Source organism: Narcine bancroftii, chromosome 9 (genome assembly GCF_036971445.1).
Source record: "Narcine bancroftii isolate sNarBan1 chromosome 9, sNarBan1.hap1, whole genome shotgun sequence".
NCBI classification, from domain to species: domain Eukaryota; kingdom Metazoa; phylum Chordata; class Chondrichthyes; order Torpediniformes; family Narcinidae; genus Narcine; species Narcine bancroftii.
This window is the reverse complement of record NC_091477.1, coordinates 111,565,343-111,572,038: the sequence shown is the minus strand read 5'-3', so window position 1 is coordinate 111,572,038 and position 6,696 is coordinate 111,565,343.

Genomic DNA, 6,696 nt, shown 5'->3' with positions numbered 1-6,696 from the left:
AAGTATTAGAGGTGGCCCGCTGGCCGCTGCGCCAGTATAGCGCATGCACAGTAATACAACAAATCCCAGAATGCATTGGTGTCAACCCGCTAATCGCCCCCACCTCCTCTGTTTACGTTGCAGGGTCTCACCGTGGACTCTGGTTTTGGGGCCTGGCCGGTGTCAGGGAAAGCCAAGGCCGCTTCCCAGCGCCCGGAACCGGAGGACTCAGGCCTGACCTCGCCAGGACCGTTGCCCACTCCCCCTCCCTGCCACAGGCCGACCCGCAACTCACGGTGACAGGGCCGCTGATCCACCGAGATGCCGCCCTGCATCGAGAGCCGATGCCCCTGCACTGTCGTTGTCCAACCCGATCGCCCGCAAACCCCTGCCCTCCGCACACAGGCCTGAGTAAGTATTATGAACTTTAATCTCAGGATAAAACGATCTTCCAATAGTTTCATGTCACAGTGATAAATTTATACCTGGTTAAAAATGGTCCTGCACCTGGATACAAGCTCATTAGGCATAAAACTTGAAAAGCGTGTAAATCAAAGGATATCTGTACCAATGGAAAAAGGGCATGGCAAATAACCCTGCTAGAGTTCATGCCCATTTGATTGTTTCAGGAATCATGTTATTCTCCCACATTCTCAATAGCCCTCAGATTTTACTATTCGACAGCACACTAGCAACATTTGACAAATCCTCTATAGAGAAATATTATTTATTGAATATTTTATTTCTCATTTGTTAATGCTTCTGGAAAGAGTTTATCCAAAACTATTATTAAACATTTATTTTAATAAGAAAAAGTTTAACATTACATATGTTGAAAGAAGAGAAAACATGCAGATATTGTTGAAAATTTTCAATAAATATTTAGTTCGGCCCTCAACTTAGTCCAAGTTTTTAATTTTGGCCCTCTGTGAATTTGAGTTTGACACCCCTGATGTAGGGTATTATAATGTTTGGGACATTTGGTTTCACAGGTAATTGTGAATACTCAGGTATGTTTAATTGCTTCATTGATGCAAGTATAAAAGAATTGGGCTTGCTTCTAAGCTTTGGATCACCTTTGGAGTCTTTGGATGGCATTTTTCAACATGAGGACCAGAGTTGTGCCCTTCAGGAGGGTGAATCTGAGGAAAACATCTGGCCCGGATGAAGTACCTGTCCAAGTATTATTCTCAAATATCTTCAATATCTCACTCCAGCAGGGCATGGTACCCACCTGTTTCAAACAGGCATCGATCATACTGGTGCCCAAGAAGAGAGCTTAATGACTATCGACCAGTCGCACTCACATCAACAGTGATGGTGTTTTGAAAGGCTGGTGATGAGGCATATCAGCTCCTGTCTGAGCTTTGACCTGGATACATTCCAGGTTTCCTATCATACCAACAGCCATCTCACTGGCTCCCTGAAACACCTGGACAGCAAAGATGCATACATCAGGATGTTCTTTATCAACTACAGTTCAGCATTTAACACTATCATCCCCCTCAAAACTGATCAGAAAACTCCAAGACCTAGGAGTTAACACCCCATTGTGTAATTGGATCATGGATTTCCTCACCTCCAGACCACAATCAGTGAAGATTGGTAAGAACTCCACAATCTCCAACAGTACAGGAGTACCACAGGGCTATGTTCTTAGCTCCCTGCTCTATTCATTTTACACCTACACAGTGTGGTTAGGTATGACAATAACACCATCTACAAATTTGCCGACGATACCACACTAGTGGGTTGTATAAAGTAAGGGGATGAGATTGGAAATTGGCTGAATGGTGCACCAATAATAACCTTGCACTCTATGTCACCAAAACTAAGGAGCTGATTGTTGACTTCAGGAAAGGAAAGCCAGAGGTATACAATCCAGTGATCATTGGGGGATCAGAGGTGGAGAGGGTGACTCTTGGGCTCACTATCTAGGAAGATCTTTCCTGGACCCAAACACACCAATAGCATTGTGAAGAAAGCACATCAGGACCTCTATTTCCTCAGGAGTTCGCGGAGGTTTTGTACGTCCAGGAACCCTGGCAAATTATGACAGATGCGTGGTGGAAAGTGTGCTGACTGGCACACGGGAACACCAATATCCCTGAGCATAAAGCCTTCAAAAGGTCATGGACACAGCCAAGGACATCATAGGCAAAAACTTTCCCCGCTATTTAGTACAGCTACAGGGTGCACTGCCATCTGAGGGCAGTAGCATTCATCAAAGACCCACACCACTCAGCACATGCTCTATTCTTGCTGCTGCCATCAGGAAAGAGGTCTCGCTGCCATCAGGAAAGAGGTATCAATGCCAGAAGACTCGCACCACCAGGTTCAAAAACAGCTGCTTCCACACCACCATCAGACTCCAACAACAAACTCAATCAGAGACCCATTTAAGGACACTTACTTGTGCACTTTATTGAAATTCTTTTGCTCTCTCTGTATTGCACAGACATTTGTTTATATTTGTTACTTGTTAACAGTTCTTTTGATTGTGTACATGCTTTTACTTTTTGCACTACCAATTAGTAGTAATTCTGCTGTGCCTGCAGGAAAAAGGAATCTCAGTTGTATGTGATGTATGCCAATAATTCTGAAATCTGAAAGTCAAAGAAGCTGAAAAAACAAGAATAAAACAGTAAGAGACATTGCCCAAGTCTTAGGATTATCAAAATCAAATGTATGGAACATCATTAAGAAGAAAGTGTGTACTTTTGAGCTCAGTAATCGCAAAGGGATTCCAAGGAAGATCTCCACTGTTGATGACAGAATTCTCATCATCATGAAGAAAAATCCCCAAACAAGTCTCCAACAGATCAGAAACTATTCTCAGGAGACAGGTATGGCTATGTCATTGACTACTATCCCAAAAGACTTCATGAAAATAAATACAGAGGCTACACTGCAAGGTGCTAACTACTAGTTAGCTACAGAAAGGATGGCCAGATTACAGTTTGCCAAGAAGTATTTCAAAGAGCCTGCAGAATTCTGGAAAAAGGTCTTGTGGACAGAATTAGGGGATAGGGGAGAAGGCAGGTAGGTGGAGTTAGGTCATAAATTAGATCAGCCATGATCTTATTGAATGGTGGAGCAGGCTCGATGGGCCAATTTTGGCCTACTCCTGTTCCTACTTCCTATGTTCCTATGACCCAGATTAACCTACATCAAAGTGATGGCAAGAACAAAGTGTGGAGGCGAAAAGGAACTGGCCAAGATCCAAAGCATACCACCTTTGCCATGGTTTGCATCTTGCAGTGTAGCATCTATATTCATGTTCATTAAGTCTCCTGCAGATAATAGTCATCGACATATCCCCACCTGCCTCCTGAAGAGTATTTCTGATCTGTCGGACATGTATTTAGAGTTTTTTCTTCATTATGATGAGGATTCTTAAGTCATCAGCGCTGGAGGTCTTCCAAGGAATATCACTCTCTTTGCGATTACTGAGCTCACCAGGATGCTCTTTTCATGATGTTCCAAATATTTGATTTTGGTAATTCTAAGGTTTGGACAAAGCCTCTTTCTGTTTTATTCTTGTTTTTCAGCCTCATAATGGTTTATTTGACTTTTTTTGGCACATTTATTTTCAAAATGACTGTATAGGGTCCCTCAAAAACTTAATAAAATCAGGATTTTTCAACAACATCGAATAAAATCTCCATCGATATGCATTCTCAACCGTCTCAGAACTGGTACAAGTAATTAACAGCAAAGAATGATCAGATAAAATCCTACTTTTATATTCAGCTTTAAAAATTCTTCCTTGCAATTGCGCTGATACTAAAAATAAATCTATTCTAGAATGAGACTCATGCCTAGATGAAGAAAAAGAAACTTCCTTAGTCATGTTCAACTTTCTCCAAATCTCTTCCAAATTCAAATCCTTCATTAACATAGCCATCTTTTGTTCTTACTACCGATTTTGGAGATTTATCTAAAGATGGATTGAAACAAAGTCACCTCCCACCAATACTTTATCATAAGCCTGATTTAAATTCAAAAAGGAATACACCGTAAATTGTTCACCATCTATGTTGGGAGCATAAACATTCATTAAAGTCCAAGCTTCTTTGTAAACTTTGTCATGAGAGCAATGGTTTGTCAACTAAAATTCAGTGCAAGGCCAGACTTCAATTATGACGAGATGATCAGTTGACATTCCACACCATGCATGACCACCATCAACCACCAGGGGTTGCATTCCATCACTTTTCAGTCTATGATTCACCAACAGCATAAAATCATGTAAATTTATAGTTACCGTATATTTCTGCATATAAGTTGATCAGCAGATAGGTCAATTTCCCCCCACCCCCCACCTTTTGTTTTGCCTCATTTTAATGGTTTTATGTTATATCCGAAATGTAAGTCGTACCCCAATCACAAGTAATAAAGCTGTAAATTAAGTAAGTAAAAAATACTTAGGCCTACCAAGCAGCGGTGACCCACAGTGCTAGAATGGTGACATGGTGCTCCCAGCGGGAGCAGGAACCTCAGCCTACAGGCAGGAACAACAACGGCGACCTCAGGGTCCCAGGTAGGAGTGGTTATGATGGCACCCAGTGGTGGGGAGGTGTCAGGGAATGGCGGTGCCAGCAGTGGGGAGATGCTTCCAGCATTGACTTGTACGCCAAATTGACGTCAATCTAGTTTTTTTTGCTGAAGTTAAGGTATCAAAAGTACATCCGGTGTATAAGTCAACACCCCCCCCCCCCCCCACCCGCACCCTGAGAATTTTTATAGGGTTTCATAACACAACTTATATGCCGAAATATACGGTAATGATATTCTCGTTATCATTTATGAACTTCAAAGTCATCTTCTGTGACTAATGGAGGGACTGAGGGCTCTTGAAAGCTACTCATTTGATTTAATTTGCTGGATTTTAATAGTTGATGAGTTTTTATGACCGTAAAGTTCTTACTGGATGGGTTTCAAAGAGCTCTCTGTACTTGCTTTCTATAGTTTCTATTTATGATTTAGATCATTTATGATTTGGAGGTATAATAAAGTTTGCAGATGATATGAAAGTTGATTGTACAGTTGGTGGTGAGATGTGAATGAACCTTTTGACTTCAGGAAATTGTATAGATTACATTGGACAGTGAATATTTGCTTCCTGACCACTTAGATTTTGCACTGCTGATCACAAAAATCACCTTAAAATTTTCCTATCACATACCATTTTTTAATATAGCCTATTTTTGTGATTTCCTGTTATATTTTACGTCTACTAGTTCATAGTGCCCACACAACGAGAAGTTTTGGCTAGTTTAAGAATGCCTGAGCATGCGGTCAGTGCAGGTGCTATGCACCTGGGCAGGCTTGGAAGGCATTGAAAAATGTTATTGAGAATTTTCTTGGCAACCAGAGCACCAAACTACATCCAGCTGATTAACAACATGCTTCAAGCAGGCAAAACCATGAAGTGCGACATGTCATTGAAAATTCATTTTCTGCATTCGCACTTGGTCTTCCTCCCTGCTGATCTCGGTGCAGTCAATGACAAACATGGTGAAAGGTCTCACCAGGACATCGTGACCATGGAAAAGTGGTATCAGGGCAACTGGAATCCATCAATGCTGGCCAACTATTGTTGGAAATTGACACAAGAGGCAGCGATGCTGAGTACGAATGAAAATTAGCAGCAAAACATTCTTGGGTCTGTTGAACTAATGCAATGTGTCAGCGTTGTTATCCAATGAAACATGCAAAATTCAATTTAAAAAATGCTTTAATTTTTCTCCAACTTCCTTCGTGATACAGCAAATCTGAAATTATCTTCTTCAGCCTGAAATTGTCCATCATAATCCCTTTTTTTTTCAAGAAGCAAACCTTTTGGGGATAAAAATGTTTCCCAGTTTTTACTGGTTTAGTTGAGTAGAGAAGTAACAATAGAATTAGCTCCAGAGAAGAATGAGGTAGTTGAGAACCAGCAACAAGACAAGGAAATAGCCAATAAATTAATACGGATGCAAGGATCGACAACGAGATAGACAACAGACTCGCCAAGGCAAATAGCACCTTTGGAAGACTACACAAAAGAGTTTGGAAAAACAACCAACTGAAAAACCTCACAAAGATAAGCGTATACAGAGCCATTGTCATACCCACACTCCTGTTCGGCTTCGAATCATGGGTCCTCTACCAGCATCACCTACGGCTCCTAGAACGCTTCCACCAGCGTTGTCTCTGCTCCATCCTCAACATTCATTGGAGCGACTTCATCCCTAACATCGAAGTACTCGAGATGGCAGAGGCTGACAGCATCAAATCCACACTGTTGAAGATCCAACTGCGCTGGGTAGGTCACGTCTCCAGAATGGAGGACCATCACCTTCCCAAGATTGTGTTATATGGCGAGCTCTCCACTGGCCATCGTGTAGAGGTGCACCAAAGAAGAGGTACAAGGACTGCCTAAAGAAATCTCTTGGTGCCTGCCCCATTGACCACCACCAGTGGGCTGATATCGCCTCAAACCGTGCATCTTGGCACCTCACAGTTCGGCGGGCAGCAACCTCCTTTGAAGAAGACCGCAGAGCCCACTGACAAAAGACAAAGGAGGAAAAACCCAACACCCAACCCCAACCAACCAATTTTCCCCTGCAACCGCTGCAACCGTGTCTGCCTGTCCCGCTTCGGACTTGTCAGCCACAAGCGAGCCTGCAGCTGACGTGGACATTTACCCCCTCCATAAATCTTCGTCCGCGA